At 40.4% G+C, this 19808-nt stretch overlaps 1 long non-coding RNA gene across 1 annotated transcript in view; it reads left to right on the top strand.

Annotated features, from left to right (window-relative positions):
• Window positions 1-14048, top strand: part of LOC125147970 (uncharacterized) — a 65481-nt gene extending 51433 nt beyond the window's left edge. Inside the window, exon 5 of the long non-coding RNA XR_007145363.1 lies at window positions 13994-14048. This is a non-coding gene — a long non-coding RNA (uncharacterized LOC125147970). The remainder of the gene's footprint in view (window positions 1-13993) is intronic.
• Window positions 14049-19808: the final 5760 nt, after the last annotated feature.

Raw genomic sequence — 19808 nt, 5'->3', positions numbered from 1 at the left:
ATCATCACCTGGGAACAGATAAAAAGGAATAGTTCCCAGATGGGGGTGGAAAAAGTTCAGACATGCCCTTGCCCCAATCCAATCAAACACTAATCCAGCTGATTTTCCTTGAACTTTTGTTCCCTTGATTAATAAGGCTGTTATCTCTTAACCTATAGTGTTAAAACAAAGGTGTTGTTTCTTAAGGCTACAAGTTAGCCTTACACTACAATTTAACCCTTACAATAGAAAAAAAAAAAAAACCTTTTTGGATTTGGCATAAATTAATTAAAAACTATGCTTCAGAGCTTACAGGAGGGGCACCTGCATGGCTCAGTCAGCTAAGCCTCTGACATCAATTTCAGCTCAGGTCATGAAATCATGGTTCATGATATTGAGCCCTGCATCAGGCTCTGCACTGAAAGTGCGGAGCCTGCTTGAGATTCTCTCTCTCTCTCTGCTCCTCCCACACTCTCTCTCTCTCTTTCAAAATAAAGTTTATAAAAAGCCTACAGGAAAATATAGATATAATAAAAAATATACAAGGAAGATTAGAAAGTAAAATAAAAACTGAAAAAAAAATGGAAAACCTATACTGAAATATATAACACAATATGTGGCATCCAAATGCGTCTGATGATCTGAAGAGCAAATCTATGACAGATTGGCCAACTGTAAGACACTTTAAGAGAAAACATGCAAGATGAAGCACGTAGAAAGAAGGTTAAAAACTGAAAGTATTAGGGACCCTGGGTGGCTCAGTCAGTTAAGCCCCCGACTTCGGCTCAGGTCATGATCTCATGGTTCGTGGGTTCGGGCCCTGCGTTGGGCTCTGTGCTGACAGCTCAGAGCCTGGAGCCTGATTTGGATTCTGAGTCTCATTCTCTCTCTGCCCCTACCCCACTCGTGCTCACGCACACACACTGTCTCTCTCTCTCTCTGTCAAAAATAAATAAACAGTTTTTTAAAAAAGACAACTGAATAGTATCATAAGGTCTAATGTACAGGAACTCGGTGCTCAGCAGATGAGAAAAGAAAGAATAAATCAAGAGATTTTGAAGAAACAATTGTCATAAAACTTCCAGATTTGTTTGAAAATATCAGCTACATAGTCAAGTACCAGAGCAAAAGCCAAATAAAATGATTTAAAGAAGAAACCACTCCTAGATATAGTTCAGAGACAAATTGCTGAAAACCAAAGGCAAAGAGAGTGTCTTCAAACATTGTTAAAATCAAGACAACAGGCCCCAAATTGAGCCGCTTATGCCAAGACCCAAGTCACCAAAACGAGATTTAATTTACAGTATCAGCCTCTCCCAGAAATGGAGTCTTAAACCATTCAGTCAGGAGTCACCTGGTCGCCGGGAGGGAGGTCATCTGCCTGATGGGTCCCTGCCGTCCCCTGAGGGAAAGTGACCTTGCCACAAAATCCACTCTTGGCTGATGTAACTTCCTGTCCCTACTCCCTTCTGCCTATGAGAGTCTTTTACTTTGTGCAGCAACTCGGAGCTTCTTTTTGTGGGCGAGATGGAGTGCTGCCTGATTCATGAATCAATGAATAAAGCCGGTAAGATCTTTAACATTTACTCTGCAGAATTTTGTCTTTTCATGGCACTCACTGAGAAAAGAAGCAACAATATGAATGACAGTTGCCTCTCCTCAGAAACAGCGGAGGCCTATTATTGAATACACTTTTTCACGTCTGTCACCTTCCTTCATGGGGATGAATTACTCATGCAATTCTTGTTTCTTCTTTTCCTTTTTTAATTTATCCTAATATTTTGGGAGCAGAAAGTCTAGATCTCACTTAAAGTTTATGAAACCGTAGTAACATAGGAGCTCGTAAAGGAGTTACCTACATGGAATCTGTCTATTCTTAGCATATTTTCTTTCTCTTACTACCTTGAATAGTTCATTATAACACTCATAAATTGGATTGATCATAAACCCTGAGAGCATGGTCTAAAATTGCAAATATGAAGATACACGTGTTACTCGGGAAGAGGCGTTAGACGCTAATGGTAGTTTAGATGTTTTTCCAGGAGTGCATTGTGATTAATTACTTTATAAAGATCAGCTAATTGTTGACAGGAAAGTCACAGAATACCCAGCTGTATTTGGATGCCATTTACAACATTGCAAACCCAGTCGATGAGAGAGCTCTTCTCGAGAGCTCTGGAGAGGGAGCCTGGCGTGGTGACAGAGCCAGGCAAGGGGGCTGGGGCCGAGTCCCTGAGCGGCTGTAGGGCGGCAGTGGACATACACTGAGGACACTGTTGTCTGTCTTTCCTGCCGCTGCAGGGTTGCCAAACGGACCCACACACATCACCCTTCAGCCTATGAGCATCTAACTTTGAAACAAAACAAAGTATGTATTCCCTTAGCGATTCGGCAACCTTTCTAGGCAAGGAAGGTGAAAAATAAATAAGGCATTCCAAAACAACCAGAAAAGGCACTCAAGTACACAAATATGTCCTTTGTTAAAACATTCTTCTTGTTCCGCTCTGCCTATCCTCTACCAGCGCTAAATGACATCAATGCAGGGGACACGAACTGGCACAGAGAAGCGCTGGAAAAGAAAACAGCAGATGCAAGGTGTCTGATGGGACAGGAGCTTTTAAATAAGGCTTCCTGAAGCCTTTGTCTCATCGCGGCCACAATCCTGCAAATTCTTTATCGTTTCTGGCCACGCACAAACATACCACTGAGCTAGCTGTGTGCTGTTCAGTTAGTCAAAAGTGCAAACTGTCTCCAGAAAAGACATGTCCACAGAAGGCAGACACAGAGGTGCTTTGTCACAGCGCATCTGTCCCAGATAGCAGAGACCACGAGGGGGGCACAGTTGTGCCGTGGTCACCGTCAGAGCAGGGAGCTTCCCACCAGCTGTGCAGGCAGCTCGTGCTTCCTCAGTGCTTTTCTGGGCGCAAGCTGGGGTTATCGTTCGGGAAGGTCTGACACCACCAGTAACGCTCCTCTGCGAAATGGGACACTTCACACACCTCCTGATTTTCTCACATCACGCTCCGTGTCCCCAAGGCCGGAGTCTTCTCTAAAGGAAGGGAGAGGACCTTTGCTCCGGTGAACTTGGACAGTACTTCTGACTCCAGCGTTACCGTCAAAGACTCTGGGGCCCACCCCTCCAGCCCTCCACTCTGACGTTTTCCTTCGTTTCCCTGATCAGGTCGTCCTGGCACAGAGTTGGTTTCCAAGGTCATGATCACAGCTCCCTGTCTCCTGCAGGAACCTTCTGCAGATGTTAAAATCACCCAGAGAGTAAATACAAAATTTTTCACGTGTTTCACCTTTGTCTCTTGCCTGGGTGTCACCGACCGTGGCCTTGCTCAAGAGCACTTTTTTTTTTTTTTTTTAATTGTTTCTGCTCTAGGAAAGCCTTCAGTTGCAGTAATAGAAGGGCACTCCAATCATGTAGAGGCTAGATTTGTTGTTTGGAAACGGATGCCAAGGACGAGCAGTGAAACTGGCCATGGTGACGATGATACTCTTGTGATTCAAGGCAGCATCTCGCGCTTACACACGTTTCAGGTCACTAGAAAGACAGCCAGACTCCACCGAACACATTCCTGGGACCTGTTAATAAACATAAAGGATTGGCGGAGCAGGATACAGAAAGGACAGGTGCACCTCTGGGCCGAGGGCTCCTAGGAGAGACTTCCGAGGTTTTCAGTCACAAAGACGCCCTTGGTCTGTGGATTGTGAAACAGCAGGTCCTGTGCACAGATTCTTGGTTTCGAGAGACATCAGGCGAAAGTTCCCAACAGGACCTGGGCAGCCCCACTGGCCACTCACAGTCAGGTTTGTAACCTGTTAAAGGATGTGAAAGCCAGCAATCTACACACTGCTAAATACTGTGAAAACTGGTTCTGAGTATCTCGAGGACAGTTTCGGACTTTGAATAGCACCATGAACATCACCACTTAGCCCTACCAGCTCGAGAGCAAACACCCATCTCTCAGGAGCTGCCGCAGTCTGGTTTTGAAATAACTTTTCTCTTATGCCCAGTTGCTTTCTTCCTTTGTCTCATCCTAGTGCAACGTTGTTTTTCTCACCTCTCCTTTAAATCTTCTGTTTTAGCAGCCTCTGCTGCACGTGGCCCAGTAAGGTCACCAGCACGGACTTTCCTGGTCTAGTGCACGTTATTGGCATGGGCTTCATCCTGAAATCCCATCTGAGGGACACTCATTGGCTGCTGACCGCAAAGGCAGTGCTTCCGCTGGAGGGAGGTGACCTCTGACTCCTATTCAGCTGTTGGGGAGTGGGTCTGGATCACCAGTGCAGTCGTCTTTCCGAGAAAGTTCGGAACATGGGCAGGACCCATTCCAAATTGCCATTCCGTTTTAGTGATGAGAAAGAGTTGTTTACTGACTGCTTTGTGGGGGTCATGGACGGAATTCAAGGATAAGTGGTGTAACCCAGCTGAGCTCTGGAACACTCAAGTCCCAAATTCAGTCAGCGATTTGCTCCACTTTTATCTATTTTAAATTTAAAAAAAAAAAAGGCTTTTTAAAAAATGCTTATTTATTTTGAGAGAGAGAGAGAGAGAGAGAGAGAGAGAGAATCCCAAGCAGACCCCACACTGTCAGTGCAGAGCCCAACACGGTGCTCTAACTCACGAAACATGAGGTCATGACCTGACCCTAAATCCAGAGTCAGATTTTCAACCCACTGAGTCACCCAGGCGCCCCACCTCCCAAAAAAGACATTTTAAATAATAGGTTTAAATTTCACTGCTTAACATTGAAATATCACTTTAATCCTTCTTGGACACTATATAAATCCTTTTGATAGAGTAAAGCAAATTTGAAAAATTCTTTGTCCTATTAATTAGAAATCTCAGAGTCCAAAGTTATAAATCAAGCCCTTAATGACTCAAGAAAATTGAAGTCAGTACCCCTGCCTCTACAGTTTACCCTGATAGACAAATACATTACTCATTATGGATTGCCAATAAAATATATCTGCATTTGTTTATTATAAAACACACACTTAAGTTTATCTAATGAGATTAACATGAAAAAAAGTAAGAAAAATGAGACTAACTCTGTTCCACTAAACAACAAGAAAAACAGAATAGAAAATGTTATTCTTTTTTTTTTTTTTAAATTTTTTTTTCAACGTTTATTTATTTTTGGGACAGAGAGAGACAGAGCATGAACGGGGGAGGGGCAGAGAGAGAGGGAGACACAGAATCGGAAACAGGCTCCAGGCTCTGAGCCATCAGCCCAGAGCCTGACGCGGGGCTCGAACTCACGGACCGCGAGATCGTGACCTGGCTGAAGTCGGACGCTTAACCGACTGCGCCACCCAGGCGCCCCGAAAATGTTATTCTTGAACCCATCCTCAAGGTCATCTGTTTAGAAAAGGAGAAAAGTTGGGGCACCTGGGTGGCTCAGGTCATGACTTCACGGTTCACAGGTTCGAGCCTTGGGGTGGGCTTTGTGCTGACTGCTCAGCCTGGAGCCTGCTTCGGATTCTGTGTCTCCCTCTCTCTCTGCCCCTCCCTCGCTTGCACTCTGTCTCCGTCAAAAAGAAACATTAAAAATATCTAAAGAAAAATGTTTTAAAGACCAAAAAAAAAAAAAAAGGAGAAAAATGTGATTTTATGACCGCAAGATTTTACTGCAAGGTTTTACATTAAAAAAGGAAGTATTGTCTAGAAAAGGCCAAATAAAATGAAGAGTAAGTCCCCTATACAATTCCAAGAAAAGATTCTTTGATTATCCAAAAAGGCAACTCATAATGGAGGGGCTAAGACAAAAAGGCTTAAAAAGTGGGTGAAATAAGATCTCAGGTAACTGAGCAAATGTTGTTCTACTATTCTCTCACCTTTGCTTGGAGTTGCAAAAGATGAAGTGCTCCATGGCCCTCATGACATAAACTTAAAAACAGGCAACTTAATCCAAAGTGCTAGAAGACAGGATAATGGTTACCTTTGGGGAGAAGGAGGGGACATGGGAGGTGAACAAAGAGGAATTCTGCAATCACTGTAATACTCTCTTCGTTTCTAGGTTGTAGCCACACTGTTGTGTTCACTTTGGAGCTCCATCCAGCTCTGTGCTATGATCGTTCCACTTCTCTGCATATATATGCTATTTTTCAAAAACGGAAGTTTGTTACCAAAAAAAAAAAAAAAAACCAAAAAACAAAGTAGAAGTGGAATCAAGAGGGAGTAGAAAGTTTTCCTAAGCTCCAGACTCCGAAGTCCATGTGTGCCAGTGCAGCATCCCAGGTGCACACCGTGATGTCGCCAGGATGCGGCTTCAGAGTGGGTCAAGGACCGAGTGAATGTCGAGAGAATTATTAGGGCAGGAAGCGGGAACTGGATCTTACAGAAAGGGTGTTGTAACAGGAAGAGAGAGTGGTTTTAGTGAAGTGTAGTTTACGGTTTAAGGAGTAGCAGGTGAGCCCAGGCTGCCTTCGGGAAGCTTGCCTGTGAAGAGGGAGAAGCAGCAGAGGTAGCAGGTGCCAGCCCTGTGCAGGGGTGCATGAGATGCTCTCAAGCTAAGAGCAAATGGCGGAAGGGCAAGGGTGTTATTTATTCAGTGGTTTCTGCCTTGTATCTATTTCACACCCATCATCTCACTTATTCTGCAAATTTGTTTTCCTTTTTAATTTTTTTCACATTTATTCATTTTTGAGAGACACAGAGAGAGAGCGGGGTGAGGGGGAGAGAGAGAGGGAGACACAGAATCTGAAGCAGTCTCCAGGCTCTGAGCTGTCAGCACAGAGCCCAATGCGGAGCTCGAACTCATGAACTTCGAGATCATGACCTGAGATCATGACCTTAGTCAGACACCTAACCGACTAAGCCACCCAGATGCCCCTTATTCTGCAAAATGTGATGGGGCTGATGAACTATGTGCTGCAGACTGAATGTGTCCCCCCAGAAACTCATATCTCAAAATCCTAATGGTATTTGGAGGTAGTTAGATCAGGAGGGGGGAGCCCTGGAGAATGGGATTAGTGCCCTTAAGAAAGCAACTCCAGAGAGATCCCCCTACAGTCCTCTCCTCCTGAGAGGGTCCAGGGAAAAGAACCCGGAGGCGGGCACCTTGATGTTGGACTTTGCAGCCTGCAGAGCTTCGCGAGATGGTGAGAACTGAAGCGCTGTTGTTTACAAGCCACCTGGTCTCTGGTTCTGCTGTATAGACTGTGCCATTATCCCAGTGACAGCATAGAAGGAAGACACTGAGACACAGAGCAGCTGTTTCACTGTTCACAGACCCTCAGCTGTCCCTTCACACAGCACCTGGCACACAGGGCGAGCTCAACACCTGTCTGTTAAACTCTAGATGAAAAGAACAAATGTGAAAGAGAAAGATTCGTGAAAGAATATGCCATGTTTGCAGTACATTTAGGTTCTCCGTGCAAGAGAGAGGAAGTTCTTGGATCTTTCATCACATGGGTCAAAGTAAAAGGAAACGCTAAGATATCATCGCCCCCTAAATCACGTTAGCCTCCCAAATGTGCTAACTTTGGCCACAGAAGTGAGAAGTCTCACGTCCTTAGAGATAGTTTCTCTGTAATACACTTAATCTGCAGGCTGAGTCTCATACCACAAGCTTCAATTAATACACACCAGACTGCTTCTCTTGCCCTGAGTCCCACAGTACAACAACTGGAGTTTAGATTTCTAATGAGATAAACAGCTTTGTGGAAAGTTAGAAGCTGGGATTATGACAGCTCAGCATTACGCATTAAATATTATAACGAGCATATGCTGTCTGTGTCTAACAAAGGGAGTAAGATAAGAAATAATCAGTTTCAGCTCCTATGTAGTGTTTTATCCTCTTTCTTCTTCTATAATTCATAAAGCTACTTGATAGCATTTTGGAGCTTATAGTCTTAAAATTATAACTGTTGTATAATTTAATTGCAAATAACTGGGCCATCTCATTTAAATTCTCATTACTTTGACATTTTCTAAACCCATGGAGTCCTTTGAGATTATCTTAGTTTGCCAGAAAATTATCAGACATAGTTTGGATCCATTATAAAAGTTTGAGAATCATTACCTTTGAGATTCTCTTTTTTGTTCAATAAAATCACTGATGCTGAAAACTTTCTGCTGCCCATTTTTTATCTGTTTCTTTAACATTTTATAACATTGATCTTAGCGCTGTAACTTGGATCCAAAGAACTCTCTGAACACTAAATTAAATAATTCTCTGAGAGAGGGAGGGAGGGAGAGACAGAAAGAGACAGAGAAACCCACTGTACTCACCTAAATGACTAATTAACCTCCATTTAAATTGAGTTTTTTTGTCTGATAACTTTTGCCTCATTGGCTGGAGAGGTAATTAATGATTATGTTAATCCTCTTTAGTTACTAGTAGATAAAGGAATTAGAACAAAATGATTCCAAGATGTCGACATGGGGAGGAGAAGAGTTGCTGTAAATAGGGCAAGAACATTATTTTTAGCTTCGTTTCTTGAAACACCATTCCAAACACTTCTGTGCGGTAGTGACCTGATTATTTTCGTATCCGCAGAGAAGCCACCCAGCTCTTCCCTTGCCCATCACACAGTGACTGGCGAGCTTACAGGTCAATCCTTTCACTCATATCTGATGTCATCGCCTTCGGCTAAGAGGACCCTAAGTTAAGGAAACCTGTGCGGACGCTCCCCATTGTCCACATATGACCGTGCAGTGGAGCACGCTTTGCCAGGTGACCATGGAGGTGAGAAGTTAAAGTTTGCGGGCAGTGGAACAGATGCTATTAAATCTCAAGTGCATTTTCAGCCTCCTCCTATGCTGAAATGTGTTTATTTCAATTGGTCTGGCTTGCAAATTTCCAATAGGCAACAAGGAACGGGCCGGCTTCAATCTCTATCAAACTTTGGAGCATAGGGATATCTTCTTTCCCACAATCTATGTTGCTTTTATTGAAGAGCTTCTCATTCCCTGTCCTAAGTAAACAGTCACGTGTTGTCCATTAAATGCGGAACAGAGCTTCCTCACTGAGTGTCACATTCTTGGCTGGACTTGCAAAGCATCCAGATGTAATTTGAAAGACGTAATTCAAAAATCATGGAGAACAAATGTTCTGCTAAAATCTGACAAGATTGGAATTCCAGTCACATATCTCTCTTTCTTAAATTTTTTTAAAAATGTGTATTTATTTTTGAGAATGAGAGAGAGAGAGAGAGAGAGAGAGAGAGAGAGAGAGAGAGAGAGAGGATGAGTTGGGGAGGGTCAGAGAGAGAGGGAGACACAGAATCAGAAGCAGGCTCCAGACTCTGAGCCTGACAGCACAGGGCTCGAACCCGTCAACTGAGAGATCATGACCTGAGCCGAAGTCAGAGGCTTAACCTACTGAGCCACCCAGGCGCCCCTCTGGATATATATATCTTAGGATTTGTGTGACTTTGATAACAAATGAGATCAAGATAGGAGGATGAATTTTCAGGTTAATTTATTTGTAAATACAGGGACAAAACTCTTATGCAAAACCATGGTTAGCTATGAAGTGTGCATGTTAAATACATATATTTACATGCATATTACACCATGCATACATTATAATATATGTATATATCTGTGTATTGTATGTGTGTGTATAATATATATTATTATATTATTTATTATATTGTATTATTATTTATTCATTATATATTATATTTATTATATTACATGTTATATTATTATAATTCACTTAATTATTTAACTAAAGTAGTAAAACAATATAAGTGAAATAAATTAAGAAAAACACCGCCAAACTTTCACGTTTACTTTGGAGTCAGTGTAATAAATTAAGAAAGATACTGCCTATAGCTTTATATTTACTTTTTATAAAACTTAGAAAAATAAGAATGTAAGAGAATTTGCATGATTCTTCCTTCCTTCTATGCTGTCACTGGGATAATGGCACAGTCTATACAGCAGAACCAGAGACCAGGTGGCTTGTAAACAACAGCGCTTCAGTTCTCACCATCTCGCGAAGCTCTGCAGGCTGCAAAGTCCAACATCAAGGTGCCCGCCTCCGGGTTCTTTTCCCTGGACCCTCTCAGGAGGAGAGGACTGTAGGCGGAGCTCTCTGGAGTTGCTTTCTTAAGGGCACTAATCCCATTCTCCAGGGCTCCCCCCTCCTGATCTAACTACCTTCAAACACCGTTAGGATTTTGAGATATGACTTTCTGGGGGGACACATTCAGTCTGCAGCACATAGTTCATCACTAGCTAATATAAAACTACAATAAATATCATTTTAAGTGGGGAGAATCCTTAGAAAGAGTTTCCTTAAGAGAAAGAACAAGATAAGGACACCCATTATATATGCTGTTGTTCACTATATTACATAAGAGATGCCCGAAACAATAAGAAAAAGATAGAAAAAAGGATCACCACTTGGAAAGGGGGATATGATGGCAGTTATTTCAAGACGATATTGCAATCCATATGGAATACCCTGAAAGACCAAAAATCTGTTAGAACTATTCAAAAATTTCAGTAACATTGGAAAATGCAAAATCTGTTAGTCTGGGAAGTTCCTCTACACCATGGAAAATCTTTCAGAAAATGGAATGAAAAAGATTTATAATCCACATCAGCAACAAAAACTTTAAAATACCTGGGAATTGGGGCACCTGGGTGGCTCACTTGGTTGAGCGTCGGACTCTTGATTTTGGCTCAGGTCACGAGCCCAGGCTTGTGTGATCGAGCCCCGAGTTGGGCTCCTCTCTGAGTGTGGAGCCCCCTTGGGCTTCTCTTTCTCTCCCTCTGCCCCTCTCCCCCACTCATTATCTCTCACTGTCTGTAAAATAAATAAACACAAACAAAAACAAACAAAAATACTCAGGAATTAACTGAAGCAAATATATAAGTATAATTATGGAGAAAAATTTTTAGATACTATGTGAATGTGAAAATAATCTCAATAAATGGAGAGATATGCCAAATGAATAAAGTGGACAATTTGAGAAGATAAAGAGATTAATTCTCCTCAATGGAATTTCAGTGGAATTTTAGCAGGTTTGGGCTGGGGGTGGGAAACCAATTCAAAAATTTAAGGAAAGAATACATTCTAACAGAGAGCAAGGGCCTTGTGAGGAAGAAGAGCAAACTGGTCTACCCTGACAAGCAGTCCCTGCTCTAAAGTCTCAGTAATTAAAATTTCTTGACCGGACGCTTGGAAATGAAACAAAACAGCTACCTCCCCTATTCTGTGGGCAGCTATGTTTCCCTTACAGGTAACAATTCTACTACACCGTCACATGACAGAGAAGTATTATTCATTTTTCAAATTGGATCTTCAGCCTTCCCCTTTATCCGCTGATCTCCCCAGTACTTTACAGAAACTCCTTTTCTGCTTAACTCAGACTGAGTCACCCCGCATTGCTTAAAATTAAGAATTCTGATCAACAGCATACCTGTAACCAAGAATGACTCCTACAAATTGGCAAGAAAAAAGCAAACAGTTCACTAAGAAAATGAAATTTTGGTAATACCTATTAAGTTTTAAATTCGGTACAGCAAGTCCCTTTCTGCCGTCGGCTAATGTTAGCCTGGACTCTCTGTTTCACATCTTACCCCCCCAGGCTCAAAAAACACACATAGAACACAAGCGGATTTTTTCCTATTCTTCATAAAATGCTGTCATACAGGTAATAGGCCTCTGTGATTTCTCTTTTTTGTTGGAATCAAATTACAGACCCTCAAATCAGTTCTTTCACCAAATTGTGGATATTGAAGCTGTATTCTTTTTTTCCCCGTTTATTCTTTTCCTTTTCCTTCTTTTTGCTTTCCTCCCTCCCTCCCTTCCTTCCTCCCTTCCATCCTTTCATTTTATGGAGTGATTTGGTAAAATTAGCTCCTGCAGTAAATAACCTGACACAGACACTAGGAGCTTTTTAGAGCATCTGTCTTCAGAAGTTGACTTGCTGTGTCGGACCAATTAGTGACACAAAGCAGAATATATCCCAAACATTCGTAGTTTCCTCTAGAGACAGGTGTGCAAGAAACAATAAAAAACCTTCCCTCCTCTTTCAGCCCCAGCTATAAGGCAGCTTTCTCTTTATCATGAATACATTTAGGTGTGTTCCATTGGGCTCCCTAGACCACTCTAATACATTAGGTAAAGTTTTTATTGGAACACTAATCTTATTTTTTGGTTGTTTGATTGGGTGGTTGGTTACTTTACTCGTAATGTTCCTAAAAGACCTCCCGACCGTTTGATGTTGTCAATGTGGTCTGAGTGGCTGGAATTTTCTAACTGCACAACAACCACTTACTTTACAATAATTGTACCGCTAAATCCGGTAGGTGTAAGTATTTATTGGTCATAAGCTTTAGGAAAGACTCAAGCTTAGTTTTATATGAGTTTACCTGCAAAGTGATATTTTACAACCAAAACTTATCAGAGTATAGTGTTCAGTTACAAGCCAGCTTCTAATTTCATGAGGAACTTCATTCTGAGAACACAAATTCATTAGGTGAAATATGGTAAATATTAAGAAAGTCAAAGCCAAAACCTGCCACTTGACAAATGAGACATGCATAATTGATCTACCCATTGACTTGCTAACTAAAGGCTTGAATCATTTTAGGAAAATGTTCAGACTGAACAGAATTCTCACCAAGTCTCTTTTACAGAGTTGCTGTGGGCAAAGAAAAAGGGAGGTAGGAACAACAGAAAAAAAGGAAAAAAAGAAAGAAAAAAAGGGAAGGAGAGGGTGCTAAGAAAAAAGAAGAAGTAAACCATAACCAGTAGAGTCAATGGTGCCTGGTTCTCTTCTTTCTTCATATGTGAGGGTTCAGCTAATTCCTTACTGCTTTGAGACTTGGTTTAGTGTATCATTTCGATTTAAATCTCATTTCTAATTTCCTATCTGGCTCAACTAGAAAGTCTGTCCTCATGTCTATAGAAGCAAAATACATGAGCAATTTAAATTCAGGTAGTTTGTTGCCCCTGACTAATTATTTCAGGGTCTGCAAAGCCCCTTTGGTGTTATATCTTCCGGCTTTAATACTTTAAATAATTACTATCAGTTATTTATTTCACATTTTCTACTTAGTCCTTGTCTTCATTATTTCTAACTGGGATAAAGACAAAATAAATACCAGTTACACAAGATCTCCAGTCATTTATTCATTTTAACCTACTCAGAATGGTGCCAACAAGCTAAATTCCTTAATATACAATATTGCTTGTTGAAATAGAGTTTGCTGTTCATTCTATTCCTTTTTTTGTGATTATGAGACTGTATATGTAATGTGTAGAATAGAATAGGAAATAGATGACATATATTATACCATATAACATACATAATTTATATATATATATAAACAGTATATAATAATATATAACATGTAATTTATATATACTATATAATGTATAACATACATAATTTATATATATAACATGATATCTATTTCATAATTTTTCATATGAATTGCCATATATGAATATAACATAATATGAAAGATGTATCTAGTATATTTTTTATTTTTTTTAATTTTTTTTCATGTTTGAGAGCGAGAGAGACAGACAAAGCATGAGCGGGGGAGGGGCAGAGAGAGAGGGAGACACAGAATCAAAGCAGGATCCAGGCTCTGAGCTGTCATCACAGAGCCTGACACAGGACTTGAACTCACAACCGCGAGATCATGATCTGAGCTGAAGTTGGACAGTTAACCGACTGAGCCACCCAGGCGCCCCTATTTAGTTTATTTTTAATGGAATATTTATTTTTGCCTCATGCATTCACGTTAATAGATTATATCACTAGAGGGTATGTCCTCCACAACCTAACCCTGGGATAGTCCTCCCACACACTTCCATACTCTACCTTACTCATTTTTTCAGAAGCAGATGAAAATCCACCCTGTTCATGAGACTTCCAGAAATGCGTCTTGCTGTCATTTGCCCCCTCTGTTTTGCTCCACAGCATTGCATGTGCATATTTATACACTTTATAGGTACTTAACTATATCTACCTCCTCACTACAAGATACTCTCTTTTGGGTAACATCCTGTTTTTGTTTTTGTTTTTTTAGAGAGAGAGAGCACAAGCGTGACCAGTAGAGAGAGAGAGAATCTTAAGCAAGTTCCCAGCCCAGTGCAGAGCCTGGCGTGGAGCCTAATCTCACGAGACTGAGATCATGACCTGAGCTGAAATCAAGAGTCGGACACTTAACTGATGGAGCCACCCAGGCGTCCGGGGTAACATCCTGTTTTAATCCAACTCAACTCCATGAATTCTGCCGGCCCTGTTTTATGCGCGACTCTAAGTGGTGTGGGTATGAAGATGTGCAGTGTTCACCAGGAGGAGGTCTAGGCTGCAAGTGAATGTGGAGAGTGTTCTCCTGACCTACGTCTTGATGGCTGTTAGTTGGCATTTCAGAGGAGCATTTAAAACATTTCCCCATGTTCTCAGGGCTTCCACGCTACAGTCTGCTTCTCTTATATTTTTCTAATTAACGATATTCCTCCTTGTCAACACAAGCCAGAGAACAATTGTCTCTCCAGGTGCAGCCTTCAGCTGGGGCTCAGAAAGCTCTTAGCACATTTATTGGTAAATCATTCTTTAGAAAACCAAATACATGCTCAGACTCTCAGTACTTCCCTCTACGGCTAGGTGATTATAATACCCTGCATTCAATCTTGCCTCCTCTGATACGTTTTACACTATCCTTGTCGGGACAGGATGAAATTCTGAGATTGTCATTTTGTTCCTGACACTCGAACACTTTTGTTTTCCCTCCTTTCTGGGATGCTGGTTGCCTTCTTTTCACCCCCTTAAGTCTAACGCTTTTCCTTCCTGTGCAGATGCCGCTGTGGGGCTGCCCTTCCCCTGGGCTCCTGTGGCATAACATCTTCTTCAACACCTGGTAGCACATAACATACATTCAGTATTTATTTGTTCCCGCACAGATCATACACGCCTCACTGGATTAAACATAGACTAAATTTTCACATCCCGATTGTGTCATTATGATTGTTTCCTCTTTAAGTTCCAAAGATATCAGCATGTACCTTCAACAAATAATAATCACAATGTATGCAAGAAAAATTTGATGCTATCATGAAAAATGGTATGAACAGACTGGAAAGTATTTAAGCATCTTTAAGACATGAGAAACTCAGCTCTTCATGACATATGGTCTTAGTCTTTGATTGTACCATGGTAGGCTTTAAATCATATATGAATATTTTCCTTCACACCAAAGACACCACTGAATGTAATCATTAGGAAAGAAATACATTAAACCATGTAACTATTTCAACTAAAACTGTAAAAAGTTAAGGCAGAAATGGAAGTAAATTGTTATAATTGGAGTTTGAAATTACATATAGGTATTTTTTATAAGGTGATTTGATGAGATATTTGGTAATAAGAAAAAGTGAAAGTCTACAAATGATGCTCATATTTTCTTTAGCAATATGGACACCTACAAGAAATGATCTTCTTCATAAGAGAGGGAAATTACAAACTTTTAAAAATGTTTATTTATTTGGGGCGCCTGGGTGGCGCAGTCAGTTAAGCGTCCGACTTCAGCCAGGTCACGATCTCGCGGTCCGTGAGTTCGAGCCCCGCGTCAGGCTCTGGGCTGATGGCTCAGAGCCTGGAGCCTGTTTCCGATTCTGTGTCTCCCTCTCTCTCTGCCCCTCCCCCGTTCATGCTCTGTCTCTCTCTCTCCCAAAAATAAATAAACGTTGCAAAAAAAAAAAAAATTAAAAAAAAAATATTTATTTACTTTGAGAGACAGAGAGAGCACATGAGCAAGGGAAGGGCAGAGACAGACAGAATCCCAAGCAGGCTTCTTGATGTCAGGGCAGAGCCCTACACGAGACTCGATTCCCTGAACCATGAGATCATGACCTGAGCTGAAACCAAGAGTCAGATGCTTAACCTATTGAGCCACCCAGGTGCCCCACAAACATGTAATGTATCTAATTATCTGTATTCACTTAGCCCAAACCCAAAGCCAAGTAGCCACCGCATACAGGTAGCCCAAAGCTGCATGTGGTCTCGCGGGAAGGCAGATGGGTCCCCTGGAGAAGATTCTCATCTGAGTGGCTCTGCTGATCCGGGTAAGTCCTATCCCGTTTCTCTGTTCTCCTACACAAAATACTGTGTGATAATTTATCCTCTAGGGTGTGACAAGAGTTAGTGGAATAGCATATGTAAAGTGTGTATCATACTGTCTGAACTGCTAAACTTTTCAGGAAATAAGAGTCATTATTTTCTGGCAACATAAAATTCTGTATATTCTCCCCCAAGTATTCGGTTCTAACAGGGGGATTCTCCTTTGCTGTCAATTTTATCTAAATGATTCCTTCACTGGGAAAACTGTATTTGTTGAGATTCAAAGGAAATTTAAAGCTGAAGGACTTTCTGTGGAAATACTAACTAAAAGAGGTAATGCTCATGGGGGGAAGAAAAAACAACTCTGGAAAGTCCATTTTCATTCATTTATTTCGTCCATGGTCTATTCATTCATCTCACAAATGTCTCCCCCCTGCAAATTATGAAAGTCTCCATAACTTAATGTGTCCTTGAAAAACACGTTTCTGATAACGTTTTTATCAAAATTGGCAATATGTTTTTGTTTTTTATCAATTGTACATTAGTCATAATTGAAATTATTACTAAAATGGAATTAAGTGATGGACTGGGACTTTTAACAGTAGGACTGTAGAGTCACAGGAAAAAAATTCTATTTAAAACATATACATAATTTGGTGGCAGCAGGATTGGAAGCTGGCCTTGTGGTGACAGCAGGGGAGGCTGATGTGAGCTCACAAACTCACAAATCCCGAGATCATGACCTGAGCCTAAGTCGGATGCTTAACTGACTGAGCCACACAGGCGCCTGTGAGTATTTTGGAGTGGATGATGGTAGGTTTCAAACCACTACATTCTTTAGGTTCCATGAGATAATAAATATATATATGAAAGATGTAATAGTGCTTCATAGTTATCTGTATATACATTATGCTATAAATTACATCTTCTGGAATATTTTATATTTTTTTAATGTTTATTTATCATTGACAGAGACAGCACAAGTGGGGAAGGGACAGAGAGAGAGGAAGACAGGGGATGCAAAGAAGCAGGCTCTGCACTGACAGCACAGAGCCTGATGTGGGGCTTGAACTCATGAATCACAAGATCGTGACCTGAGCTGAAGTCAGACGCTTAACCTAACCGTCTGAGCCATGAAGGTACCCGGAAACGTTCTGATGATATCTTAAAAAGATAGGACATCTTTAAGAAAAATAACATCATTTTACAAAAAATTGGGATTATAGGGACACAATTTTGAAGACTTTTAGTTTCTGTATTCAATGAGACATTAGAGTGAAATCGTACACAGGCTATTTCAACAAATAAGACATTTTTTTACCACCTAAAGGAAAACATCGTTACATTGCTAGGGAAGAAGCATGTTTTAATGGATTGAGGATTAAATGAGTCAAGGAAATAGTAACTCCAAACATAGGTCATTAATTTTATACATAAAACATTAGAAAGCATGCTGAATGATATTTTACTTGAATGGAAAATTACATGATTCAAAGAGAATGTGATCTCTATCATATTTTAGAAACATTTGTATCACAACATAGTATTTTCAAAGGTTTGGTTTGTTGTTAAAATTCTAGAAAATCAGAAAGGAAATTCCTTACAGTTGGTGGCACGATGTTCTTGTTGAAAAAAATAAATTATATGTGCAGAATTAGCACAATGTAAACAAACTAAACTTAATGTTTTCCTTGTAGAATCTTCTAGTCTATAAAAATCCAGAAAAAAAAGCGTTAATTCCTAGTAATGGAATGGGTACTATTTTGGACTGAGGATTCTAGCTCATAAGACATGACTCCTCACAGTATAGGGATTATCAAAGTAGAGTCACTATTAAAGATTACCATGAAGGGGCACCTGGGTGTCTCAGCTGGTTGAATGTCCAACTTTGGCTCAGGTCATGATCTCATGGTTCGTGAGTTCAAGCCCCATGTCAGGTGTGCTGCTGTCAGTGCAGAGCCTGCTTTGGATCCTCTATCACCCTCTCGCTGCCCCTCCCCTGTTGGAGCTCTCTCTCTTTCAAAAAAAAAAAAAAATAAGTAAACATTAAAAAAATTAAAAAAAAAAAGATGACCTTGAAAATGACAGCTATTTTTGAATTGTTGACAACGTGTGAACCGATATCCAAGAGTGTGAAACATGTTGTAAAATGGTTATTTTTGTTTTCTTATTCTTGCTTTATACTGCTAATCTTTAACCAAGCAGAAATATTAGGTATAAAAAATATAATAAGTGAAACATTTTCAAAAAGACAGGATTGTTGAGAAAAATGGAATAATGGATACAGCTAATTAAAAAGTTGTTTTACTAATAGAAGTTCAGATTAAGAGATTAAGGTCATTTCCTAGATGGAAGAAAGGGCAAATATATAGAAAATATAAAAGAAAGAGGGAAGTTAAAAGTACCAAAACGTAGAATGATAAGATTTAAGAAGGAGAAGTAAATATAAATAGTAGGAAATAGTTACTGAAAAAATGGAGAAATCTCCCTAAATTAAAAAGAAAATTATTTTTCTTTTAATAAATTTAAATTTGTTTAATAAATTTCTTTAATTAATTTAATCTGAAATGTTCAGCTTAAGAAAAAGAGCATAATCTATTTATAGAGAGAAAAAGCATATCACATCCAAGGAAATAAGAATAGTATTCTTATTATGATGACACTGGATTGCAAATGACAATGGAGTCAACTTATATTTGAAGACCCAATTTTTGTTTCTGTGATCCCTGTTCCCTTGGGGTGTCTCCCCTAATGATGCCAAATGGTTCCTGAAGTGTTGGGTATCAGAGGCAGTTGAAAAGTTCAGAGGCAGATAAGGCTGAGCTAGAATTTTCAACAGTTTAAAGAAAAGAAGCTCAGAACCTAGAATTTTATATTCAGACTAATTGTTACTCAAATATACAGCCTTATTAATGATACACTCAGGCATACAAGACTTCAGAAGGCTTGCTGCACAAACTTCCATTACAAACAATCTTGGAGAAATACTTAAATAAGAGAAGAAGCAAATCCAAAAGATGTTATAAGAGATATATTAAATAAAATTGATCACACACGTTGGTAAAATGTGTCTTAAAAATAGCTAAGACCAAAGACAGAGTTTTGAGGAAAACACAGAACCTTAAAAGGCCCGTCTCATATGCCCTAGATCCTGTGGATGGACGAGTAAATGGCCACTATGTACATTATCAAAGACCAACTAATCAAAGGGTTGTTTAATAACGCTATGTACCTCGTTCTCCACCTCACCAATGGCGTGGTTCTGGGACCACATTGCTGTGGATCTCTGGATGCTCATCTCCTATCTACCCATAAACAACCCCAACACACGACAGTAAGAAAACATGAAATCAGGGACACTGAGGGTGCTCAGTTGGTTAAGCGACCGACTTCGGCTCAGGTCATGATCTCGCGGTTCCTGGGTTTGAGCCAGGCTCTGTGTTGACAGCTCAGAGCCTGGAGCCTGCTTCCGATTCTGTGTCTCCTCTCTCTCTGCCTCTTCCCCCTCGCTCTCAAAAATAAATAAACATAAAAATTCATAGCGTTTGTCCTTGTAACTATTCCCATGCTGAGATAACTGGCGTGTGGTATTGAATGCTTGTTTAATTGAAATGAAAGCCTGGCTCCCAAGAAGCGAAGTCACTTGTTCGCTTGTTTGCTTTCGTCCTCCAGTCTTCTCCCTACTGAATGGTACTCGTGTGAAAATCTGATGGCACATTGTAAGGTGATGTCACATATATCTCTTTACAAACAAACTCTCCATACAGTTTGTGTTTTTCATT

This window comes from Prionailurus viverrinus, chromosome D2, assembly GCF_022837055.1.
Source record: "Prionailurus viverrinus isolate Anna chromosome D2, UM_Priviv_1.0, whole genome shotgun sequence".
Classification (NCBI taxonomy): domain Eukaryota; kingdom Metazoa; phylum Chordata; class Mammalia; order Carnivora; family Felidae; genus Prionailurus; species Prionailurus viverrinus.
Note: the sequence above shows the minus strand (reverse complement) of the source record. Positions and strands in the feature narration are given on the sequence as shown.